We start from the raw sequence: 12,489 nt of genomic DNA on the forward strand, positions 1-12,489 counted from the left end.
ATAGCTCCATGATTTAATAAATACAGGCCTAAATAGAACTTCACATGAAAGTAAAAAGAGAATAAAGCTGGGGAGGAACGATGAAGAAATATGATTTAAAGAAAAAGCATAAACATATACCCATCACCCCCCCCCCCCCCAAAAAAAAAAAAAAAAAAAAACAGTCCGGCGGGTTCGAACCAGGGTCCTTGCACACGCCAAAACAATGCGCTTACGCAATTCGCCATCGATCTCTTCCATATAACTTCCGGGTTTTTTAAGCTATATAAAATGTTGCAAGTCTGTGCGCCGCTGTTGACCAATCAGAACGCGTCGGCAATTCTACTGCAATTCCAATCATTTTGCGATGGACATTGCCGTGGTTTTTTGTGGTTCCTGACTTTGCTACATCATGAAATTTCATAATTCTTTTTCAGTCGTAAAGAAGAATGTCTACGCTTTATATTGATTATAATATCAATTTGACGCAAGTGTAATTTCGGTGCAAAAATGCGCTCTGTTTATTCACATATATTTCTTGAAAAAAATAATTTTTTCTAAGCTAAATATCGGTCTTCAAAATACATTAAATGTGCATTTTATTTAGCTGATCAGAAATTTCAAAGTTTTATCTATAAAATAAGACCAATTTTGTGAGGAATAAACGATTCTAAGAGCAAAAAATACCGATCGGAAAGTTCGTCTTCACAGCTCATTACGTATGCATAACCACGGACGGCTATGCATACCGCTGAATAAAATAGAGCACTTTCGGACGGGCTGCGGACTGACTGATCAGGAGGCGGTGGTGTGTACCCTCATATGACAGACGGTAGGGAGGGGACTACTTTGCTCACATTTCTGTATAGTTTACGTCTAATGATGGGTGAATCTGCAAGTCATGGAGAAGCTATTCCTTAAAGTTTGATCAGTAATTCATTGGGGTGTACAGCGTGAGGGTCACAATCCTCTTGTGCCACTTTCAGGGGGTGCAAATGAAATCAAAGAAGAAAAAAAACCAACAATCATACAAACAAATTAACGAAGAACCAAAGATGTTACAATAATGCACAGAGTCATTATTTTACAAATATTAACAATTTTGTATAATATTGGTAGAAATCCTATTGATCATGTTTTATAACTTGTAAAAGATTAATGATGAACATTCAAGGAGGATAATTGATGACATACTACCAAATAATACCCCTCCCCAAGAAAAAAAAGGAAATAACAATAATCATGACAAATGAGAACAGACACATCTATGCCTGTAGAACCAAATAATGAGGCCAAGTATTATCAACTTCATGTGTTGCTAATTTGAGGATCCTATGCTGGATAATGATCAAACATTCCACAACCAACTTTTCTCAGGGATGAATACCACATTTTAAGGATGATGGCTCAACATAGATTATCTACTATGGTAAGAATGTCTCATCAATTTGAACATAATTCAAACTGAAACAAGATTTGGTATAACCTAGGGCTTAGAGGATGAGAAGGCATTTTGTCACTCAGAAATTGATTGTAAACGTGTTCGAAAAGTGATGGTTGATCATCGAGAGAGGGAGAGAGATAGAGAGAAAGAAACAATTCTAAAGGGGCAAGATATGGGGGGGGGGGGGGAGAAGGGGTGGGGGATAGGATGATAAGAAATGGAAAACGGAAAGAAGAAAACATAAGTTAGATGGACAAATGGATAGAGAATCAAAGCCCTCACTGAATACTGCGAAAAAGAAATGGTTCATAGTTCTACAGACTATGTACACCATTCAACAATAACAACAAAGAACCAACATGAAAACTTACGCTGAAACAAACGCAAGGATTATTTCCAGAATACTTTCTCCAAGATCTTCCTACGCAACAAAGACAATCTTGTCAACTCCTTGCAGGCAGCTCACAAACAATGAGCAGTTTTCCCCAAACACGCACAATTAATGCAGCAGATCCTGAAGACAATACATGCTGGACTCATTAAAAACAGCGTTTAGCTTACAATGTGTCATCCTCCCTTCTCCAAAGTGTGTAAACAAAAACAGCTAACGAGTGAGTCGTCGCACGCTCCTCACTTTCCTACAATAGCCACAGCTCATTCTCACTTGTTATCAAAAGTAAACTACCAGCATGGTTTGCGTTCAGTTTGGTTGAATGCACAAGTGCTTGACATTATGAATCAAACATTTACTCACCCCTATTTTCTTCTTATTCCTGTTAAATGTTGCGTGAAATATTGGTTAAGATAACAGGGCTCTGAGAAATCAAACACTGCTCTGATGAGTCATGGTATAAAATAGAATGCTACAAAAGATGAGGTTTTCCCCTGTCATATTTAAAATGAATTTATAAAAATCAATCAATCTATACATCAATCTGTAAGGTGAGGCCTGATTGAAACTGAACTGAGATTGGAAGAAAAGGTAAAACTTATTCTGTCAACTGGTGATTTATTCAAAAGATTTAATCAATGAAATTCTGCTTTTCCCCAAAAATGTCCTGAACAATTTCCCCCATATGGGAAATATAGGGCTACTTGAACTTGTATTAACTTACCAGTTGAATCTGATTAAATCCAGGGTCTCCTGCAGTAATGTTAGTATGATGTTACTTTGTCATCTGATGGTAACCAAGAGCCAATTACATTAAAGGATTCCAAGAAAGAGAAAAGTATGTCCAGTCCAAATCTAATAAATTCCCTGATTGAAAGTTATATTTCAGTAAAAGCTCCACAACTATCCTTCATATAATGTTCAATGGTTTACCATGGCAAATAATATGAATTCAAATCGTTGGCTGAATTGTATGAATGAATAATTCAAACCAATTAAAAATAACGGAGATGTCATGAAAATATAAACAAAAGCATTATTCTTTATCTCTTCTTCCAAAGTGCAGACACAATTTTCAGATGATATGTATATCAGCAACTCAACACATTTCTTGAATACTGCTCCATCCTTGGATGTTCAAAGTCTCCAATGTAAAATTCTGCAATGCCACTGAAATTTAAAGCAAAGATCGTCAAGATAATAGATCAAATATTCACATTCCAAGCAATATTCAAACTTCTTGGTGATCCTGACTCCAAAATCAAAATGTAATTATAATCAGAATAAAGACCATCAACCTCAATGCATCCTCTTCTATCGTCAATGTCATCTCTGTCAATGCCTATGCTATTACAGAGTCAAACTAAAGTCTAATCAGTTGCCTTTGTATACATGCGTCTTGCACTTTATCATGCTAAGACCACAATATCACTAAAAAAACATACCAGATGGCGACGCACTGCTGGAAAGCATGGAAACTCTACAACGCAACGACTAGCACTCTCTTAATTGTTCAGGAAGATCGCCTTGTCACGCCTAGCACTTTACCCTATCATAATTGGCACAAGCTCGTCATCCAAAGTGTCCTTATCCCTGTTCAGGGGTAATTAATTTTTTTGTATAATGAGGGGACGAGTGCACTTGAAAGATCCCCTAAGGACATAGGAACGTTTAATCTCACTCAAAGGCAGGGTTTTTAATCTCTTTCTACTGTAAGAGGAATGTAAATAGATTGGACCTTGATCCTGCCTCTAGCTGGACTGCATTTATGACAGATATCTTTCTTTTTCATCAAGGAGCTCAATTTCAAACTGCCCTCACCCCCAATTAAATTTGAATCAATAAAGATTAGGTTAAATATCAAAGAATTGATGAAGATGAAATAGGGGCCGAAGTAAACAGCAGGGGCCGCTGAACGGTTTTCAAAGTGGGGGGGCTGACCATGCTAAAAATCACAATCATATGGTCATTTTTACGTCTTTGTACACAGTTTTGGAAAAAAGTCGGGGCTAAAGCCCCCCCCCCAGCCCCCCCCCCCCGGTTCCGCGGCCCCTGAACAGCTCTTTAATATTTTTGAATGGCACATCAAAATATTAGAGTCTGTTTCCGGATATTCAGTCATTGTTGTACTATATACATGTATATATATACACTTGGTGCCCAGTTGAGCTACCAAAGTTATTGATAAATTGTAATGTTTCCTATTATTTTAATAGGGCAACCAAATTTGCTTTGCAGGCCACCAAAAATATGAAATTGATGATTTTTGTGGACTGATCGGGCCATAAAGAAAAAAAGTTAGTGTGGGGCCTTGCATAACACCACTATGCTCCCTATGTGAAAGTATCAATATTCTCATGTGTGTCTTCACCAGAACAAAACCTTTCAAACTTATTCTTTTTTTCTTAGTCTGTTGATTTGATTTCGATTGTTAAGTTTAAATAATTGAAATTACAATTCTTAATCAGCTCAAATCAATTTCTGGGTGGAGATTTGTCAATTAAATTTCAAGGAGAAAGTTGCAGATTGGACAGGAAAAGGATTGAGTGGATTAAATAATGCCAATCAAAATTGAAAGGGAAAAAGCTAAAAGTTATTTAAAAATGAAGTTGACTCTCACAATAAAGATGCTTTCAAAAGCATAGAAATTTGAGAAGAATATTGGTGACGGTTTGACAAATGCCATCAAAAATGGAAAGATTTCATTTCTTATCAAAGTTTTGAATTTTGTATGTTATATACGGGCATAACAATATACAGTCTGTATATCCATTGATACCAGTCTACATTTGATTCAATGGTCTCATCAATTACTGCCTGAAAATGTGAACGGGGTCAGACTTATTAAGACAATTAAAAGGCTTGGCTCTGTAAAATAGGAGTGTCAACAATAATTATCACTGCTCAAACACAGCATTTTAGACTCCAGAACAAGCTCACTCAATAGGCGATGATGTATGTAGTCGAGTAGCAAATAAGAGTCTGATTTTTTAAAACTAAAATTGGCATCGGAATTCCTTCTACTACAGGTGAAGATGTGTGCATTGTATACAAGTGGAAACAAAATAGTTTTCAAATTATGAGCTGTCTTTTATTTAATTTTCCTGGATATATTCTCAATATAATCATACAGGGAATAACATAATTATGAAAACTAATAAAATTATAAAACAGATACCTTCGTGGTCATAAACATTGTAGTTATGGATTTGTGAGCTTTACTGAATCAGACTGAAGCTAAAAGTGAAATTGACAAATTAGAAATTATATAAGCTACATTGTACAACAATGTAAGGATTATGCATATTCACCGCTTGACGCCTGAGTATTTTGCTTAATGCGGTGAAAACGCATAAAGCTTGCATTATTGTTTAGTAGTTTTATAAGATTTTGATTGGTTTATGATTTGTCAATTTCAGCCATGGCGAGAATTTTAGCAAGTAAGTTGTTTACCATGAAATGGCCTATGCCTGAGCTGATAGTGGTTTCACAAATTTCTTCTGGCATATGTTCAAATTTTTATTAAATGGGGGACAATTTATCTTCATTACCAGACATCAATCATCATTATATTCGTTTCCAATTCTGAATACACTCTGTATGTAAACACCGAGAGTGTGGAGTCAAAGCTCAATACAGTTTATCAAATAGTGTTTACTTTCTTTTCATTCATGATAGAGACAAAATGTATTCCATTCATGATTAAATTCTAAATAAAACAAAAGATATTTTTTATCCTTAAATGAACAAATAATGTTTATCAGATAAATGCTTTGATGTTTTTAAATAGGCTATTTGTACAGTTTGACAATCTTATCCCATTTCATGATAAACTTGGGAATTTTTATCAGACAAATGCTCTAATATTTTGAAATAGTGTACAGTTTGACAATCTTATCTCATTTCATTTTAAGAATGGGTGGTTTAATACCTATTCTATTCCAGACCAATTGATTTTTTTTACCACTCTCAGTAAATCCGTCTAGTCTGCATGTCAATAGGTTTCTCAATATGGAACCTTTATACCCACGTAGTAGACAAGCTGTGGTTTTGTGAATAAATATGTAGGCCTACATGAAATTTTGTAAATTCATACATGCTATTCTTTCAGTTGAAACTCTTATTTATAAGAGCATAAATCAAGTCTTTGCTTTTCTTTTTATGATGGGCAGGTATCGGGCACTTTATTGTGATTTTAATAAAGACTTAAAATAGCTAAGACAAGCTAAAATTAAATTCCTCATTGTGAAAGTGACTGAGGCGTATTTCTACAATAAAGTCCATTTTGGCAAGAAAAACAAATCGTATGTTATAAACAGATAGCCAAATAATATTCTTTTAATCTTTTGGCCTGATAGCAAAAAAAAAGCTTTGAATATTTTTATCAGTTATCAAAGGCATTTCTCCATATTATAATTCAAAAGGTTGACTGCTTAAAGTTTCCTGCAGTGATGAGAGAATGATATTTCAACTAAAAATATCAAAATAATGCTGGCAAAGATGAGTGTCTCATGCAGAGAGCAATATCCCATCACAACGGGGGTATGTACCTCTGCACAAACAAGGAATTTCGCCACTGCTTGGATGTTTAGAACCAGAAGGGCTATGGCTACATTTCAAGTAATATGTGTTACTGTCTTTTTGCCACTCAGCAGATGACTCGTGAGGAGAGAAAGCCATGTCAACAGAATTGTGCACCCCATATAGTACTATTGACATATTGGACGGCTCAGAACGGGCTACCAGAAATATTGCAAAAACGTAAATGGGTGCAAAGTGTGCCCAAAAAGTGGAATATTTCTGGTATATCTCAAAGAAATAAATACATTTCAGCTTTTTAGCTGCAGTATGTGTTTGACTGTTTTACTGGAAATAAATAAACCATGAAATGAGATGAAAAAAAATGACATCCGTTTATCCAGTAAAATAATCATCACCTACAGATCCAAGATTTCTTAGCAGCGGGTATGTCTTATCCCCCCCCCCCCCCCCCGGTCATCACTCCCAAATGAACACATCTTAAAAGGTGCACCATCCTTTTTTCTGAATTTTATGGAGTGAGCCCGCACCTTCTGCCACCCTGGATCCGTACCTGATTTTCATCTTTAATAATTATTCTCTGGACCATGCAATTATCTAAATATATATTCTATCATATTTAGATAGTTGTCATCAAACAGTCCTATAACTATTTTGACTCACACAAAGTAGCCTACATCACTACACTACATACCTTCTGGCAGTGGCAGTAGCGTAACTGCAGTGCTGATGCGACTTCCACCCAGACTGACCAAGTGGGGGCGCTCTGACTGGACCTTGAGGGCCCGCCCGGTTTCCGACAGCTCAAGTGACCCATCCTGGTAAAATAAAGGATTTGGATAGTATAAATCTGGGTTACACTTCGTAATTCCGAAACACGTAAATTGCCTATACCTCTATGTTCGTTAATCCGAAAACGTAAAAGGGTTTGTTGATCCGAACATTTGTGGCGTTATTCCGAAGGTTCGATAATCCGAAAACGAAATAAGGTTCGATGTTCCGAAGGTTCGTTAATCCGAAAAACGAAATAAGGTTCCTTGTTCCGAAGGTTCGTAAGTCCGAAAACGAAATAAGGCTCGTTAATCATTTAGTTTTCGGACTAACGACCCTTCGGAATTACGAACCTCATTTCGTTTTCGGATTAACGAACCTCGGAATTACTAACCTCACTTCGTTTTCGGACTAACGAACCTTCGGAATTACGAACCTCATTTCGTTTTCGGACTTACGAACCTTCCGAATTACGAACCTTGGGAAATACGAACCTTCGGAATATCCGAACCTTCGGAATAACGAAGCTTTGGAATTACGAAGCACCTGATTTATGTTTTATTTTTATTATGTTTGAATGGAAAAGAAAGAATAGAATGGACTTTAATTGAATTGAAACTGAATCTTTCTGCTTCATTATTAAAACAATAATGGTTATCCATAATCTAAAGATCATCAAATATCAGGGTTTGAATTTTGACAAATGAAATGAAATGAAGGATTCTCTCAAATCTGAAACGATAACGCTATATGTGTTTTCGAGGAGTCCCTGACAAAAACAATTGCATTCTAATTTAATTATTGGTATCAATTAAATAGCTTTTATTTCAAGTATGAAGTGGGTAGAAAATTTCAGGATACAGTATTCGTATACCAGTACATGAAGTTTGGATGCTATTCATCATGCTTTTCATAAAATGTTCCTCAGAGGTCAAAGTTGATGAAAAACTTATCAAGTAGTTGTGAGAGTAACTAAAAACCACACACTTATGACTACTCACAAAACACATTTCCTTGTTTCAATTTGAATGAATTTGTTTATATATCACGCTCAAAGTGATATCTGACTAAAGACTGAATACAGCTTGACATACATTTAACATCATCTATATCAGGAAATTGGAAATGAATGCTGTAAAATTGTATTTAAAATATTTGGCACTGACCACCTACAACATGATAATGGTCTCCGTTTGAACATGATCCAAGTTTTCTATACTTAATTATTATTTTAATTATGGCATTGCCCGACTTATTAGGAGAAGTAATTCCAATGCCAAGCCTTTAATAAGATATACTATACAAAACCCAAACTATTCTATGTTTATTAACAAGCAAAAAATGATTTCTACCATATAGTCGCCATATCTCGAGATTTTACAACTCTAGAAAAATAGAACGACTAGATCAGGAGTCAGCTGGGCACAACTGATATGTCTAGTCATATTTCAGACTATATTCTAGTCAGAAATTATTGTGCTCTAGTATAATTTGCAATTAATAAGTCAGTTTGACTACATGTCTATGTATTATGAATTATGTATATACCATGTTTACTTAATGTTTGTCTGAAAAATTGTAAATGTTTATACAATGTAACTATGCTTTTTGAATATAAAGAACCTTGTGGAAGGGGAAAAAAAAAATTGCAATTAAGAACCCACAACGGTAGCTCCTCTGATCCTTTAGGTGTTCGAGTGTTTCAGGTGCACAAGGTACATGCTTGGCAGTGGGTAAGTCATTTTGAACCTCCAAAAGATAGCCCCCCATTATACTGTGTATGATAAAAGTGTTGGCGCATCACCATTATGAACGAAGAATAGCACCTCTAAACCATTGAGTGCTTAGAATGTAATGGATCGACAAAGGATAGGCTAGGCATTCATTATGAACCCACAATACCTTGCCCCTCCGATCCTCTGTGTACTCTAACAACACTAAATTAGGTACCCAAACTGGTACGTTTGGGGTTCAATACCCACCTGAATGATCTTCTGGGTCCGCTTCAGACTGTCCTCCCAGTTATTGCTCATCCTGAGATCGTTGAGTTCTTCGCTCGTCAAAACATGATCCGTCACGATCAGTTCGGTTGTTTGCATATTCTGAAGTAAGCAAGAAAACAAAACAAAGTAGACAATTAATTTTGCATATTAAAACTTGGTAAAAAAACATGATACATTATCAGATGCATTCATCAACTTGACAAGGTGCTATAGGCTCTGAATGAGGTGGCCAGGGTCCCGTCTTACAAAGCGTTGCGATTGATCTGATCAATCACAACTATGGAAAGCCAGCAACGTCAACATCTAAAATGCATGTTTATTCAAAATATTTCATACATATGTTGTATATTCATACATTCATTGCTTTCTTGAACATTTTGTATGCTTCTCTTTGTTTACCAAGGATGTTGTGCAAATTTCGTGTAGAAAAAATTATGACATTGATGGATTTCCATACAGTTAAAGTTGATCTGGGCCCCGTCTCACAAAGAGTTACGATTGATCCATTCAATTGCAACTCTATGGAAATCCATCAGTGTCATAATTTTTTCAACAGGAAATTTGCAAAATGTCCTTTGTAAACAAAGGAGAACACACCAAATTGTCAAGAAATCAAAGAATTCATGGATATACATTCATATCTAGAATTTTTTTTGAACAAGCATGCATTTCATGTTGACTTTGCTGGCTCTCCATAGTTGCGATTGATCGGATCAAATCGCAAATCTTTGTAAGATGGGCCCAGGAGTTGAAACTTCTGGCTTGTGGGGTTCTCAAATAATACACAGTGTAATCTTGAGGAAGAAATACACTGATCTGTTAATGCTTGCAATATATGCAAAACAAACAAACAAACAAAACACAGGTATGTACACATGTCAATGATTCTAGATTATTTGTAACTAATAAACATGTCATAAAGTGTTGAAATAATTGTCCGTTTCTTTTGTGCCACTGTAACTGACAAATAAAGGCATAGATTTGGCAGCTTTGGCAGACTGGCTATATACACATTTGGCAACAAGTATTATAATTAATCAACATTAAATAAGTAGCCCATGAAAAATAAAAAGCTTGGTTTTAATACCTCCCATAGTATCCCAATTCTCATACCATACATAGCACATTGGTTATTTACTTGACACTCAATGCAAGTACTAAGGGTTCAAATCCCCAACCAATCAGAGCACTTACCAATGGTGAACCAGGATATGAAAATAGAAAGGACGCAAAATTTATAGCAAATTTGAAAAAAGAGGGGTCGCAGATTACAATTTTCGTAGATTTAGCAATATCAATATGCATGTTTTTTTTAATAGTGGACAATGCTCAGAATATAGTAGGGTCGTGTTTTCCCAACTGCCCTGCCTGGATCCCCACACTACATACATCTTTCCACAGGACATTACTTCACTTTTGCCACTATCAACCCAGGTTGAGAGTAATAAATTAAGTGCAATTAAGTATAATCAATGCATAAAATCTATAGAAACCAAGCCAAGGTTTCAAATGACGCACTCTAAACCATGTTGGTGTATTCAGGCCATTATCATGTCCTGTGTTAGAATTTGGCGTCAGCATGGAAAATTGTTTTTTATGTCTAGATTAGTGAGTGAAACATTGGTGTCTTTCATTACAATAAGGTGATGCGCCTCACATACTCCTTGAGAAAGTAGGATACCACTCTTTTCATACCCTTTTTACACACGCTAAAATTTCCTTAACCCCGTACTATAGGTGGGGCTAAATTGCCATTTAGCCCCACCTATAGTACGGGGTTAAGCTTAGCCCACTTTCTTTTTACACAACATTTTTGCAAAGTGGGCTAACCCCACCTTTAGTACGGGATTATTTGGCCCTGCAAAAAAGCAGGGTTATCCCAGCAATTGCGGTGCTAAGAGCGATAGTACGGGGTTAAGATCGCTAGTGTAAAACGAAAGTGGGCTAAGCTTAACCCCGTACTATAGGTGGGGCTAAATGGCAATTTAGCCCCACCTATAGTACGGGGTTAAGGAAATTTCAGCGTGTGTAAAAAGGTACGAGTGAAGTACTTGTACTACGAATGATCGACAAAAACCACTAGTCCGGGGTTAGCGAGTTTCGTGTGTGAAAAGCAAGCATTCCTTATCCGGGGTTAGCGATAACAATTTGGCATGTGTGAAAAGGAAAAAAAATAGTACGGGGTTAAGGAGAGTACGGGGTTAGCGATAGTCCGGGGTTAAGAAAATCCTGTGTAAAAAGGGTATCAGTGTCTTTTTACATTTCAAACAGCAGTTATTTTCTTTAAAGCCTTCAGGTAGATCGACACAATCTTAATATTTCATAAATTTGGCAATCCCTTCAAAGATTAATAAGTAAGATCATCATTATCATAAACAGTTTGGCAAAAACATAATTTGGCATCTTTTCTGATCCAACAAACTCTCTGATTAATTATTAAGCAAACTTTGCCCACCTAAAAATTTAATCCCTTTCCTTGTATTTCTGACTTTAAGAAAGCCACAGACATCAGGTGTTTTATAGATAAGACGGTAAGGAGCCAAGGAGTTTGTAATCAAAAGCCTTCCTCATTTAAAAGAGGTTACGTTTGGTTAAGATTCAAGAACAGGAATTGTACAATTCTATTATTCTAATCTTACAAAACAGTGGTATATATATTTTTTGTAATGGCAAAAAGAAGCTGCTGAAAACTGCTTATCTAATAAAAGAGAGCCAATGGAGTAAATTAGAAAGTAAAAAAGGGGCCTAAGCTTTCGATCCTAGCAGAATCTTCGCCAGAGGCAAAATGACAAACGTATAAAGTGGAACAACCATAATATAGACCACAAACAAGCTACAGCAACACTAGAAACAAGGAGACAAAAGGGGCATTAGTGAGTAGAGAAGACCAATCAGGTTAGTGAAGGGGATGATATATTTTTTTTAATTGATTGATTCTTCAATGTTAAAACTTTCATTAAAGGAGAATGAAACCCTTGAAACCAGCTGAATCCATATAAAAGAGAAAAATCAAAGAAACATATTGTTGAAAGTTTGAGGAAGATTGAATGAATAATAAGAAAGTTATGAGCATTTGAATATTGAGATCACTAATGCCATGTAGATCCTCCCATTAGCAATGCGACCAAGATCTGTGATGTCACACACGTACAACTCCCTCATTACTTTAGTACTTATTTCACTTATATTCTCACTTTTATAGAGTCTATCACAAGGTGAGGTGTTCTCTTTATGAGAGGACAAGTACAGAGGTTTCACAACATTATATCATTGATGAATCGGTTGTCATATGATTAGAATGAGCAAAAAGAGATGTTTTGGGGTATATTTTCAGTGTCCAAAACTGGACAACTCTCCCCTTT

The sequence above is a fragment of the Lytechinus pictus genome, chromosome 8 (assembly GCF_037042905.1).
Source record: "Lytechinus pictus isolate F3 Inbred chromosome 8, Lp3.0, whole genome shotgun sequence".
In the NCBI taxonomy this organism is placed as follows: domain Eukaryota; kingdom Metazoa; phylum Echinodermata; class Echinoidea; order Temnopleuroida; family Toxopneustidae; genus Lytechinus; species Lytechinus pictus.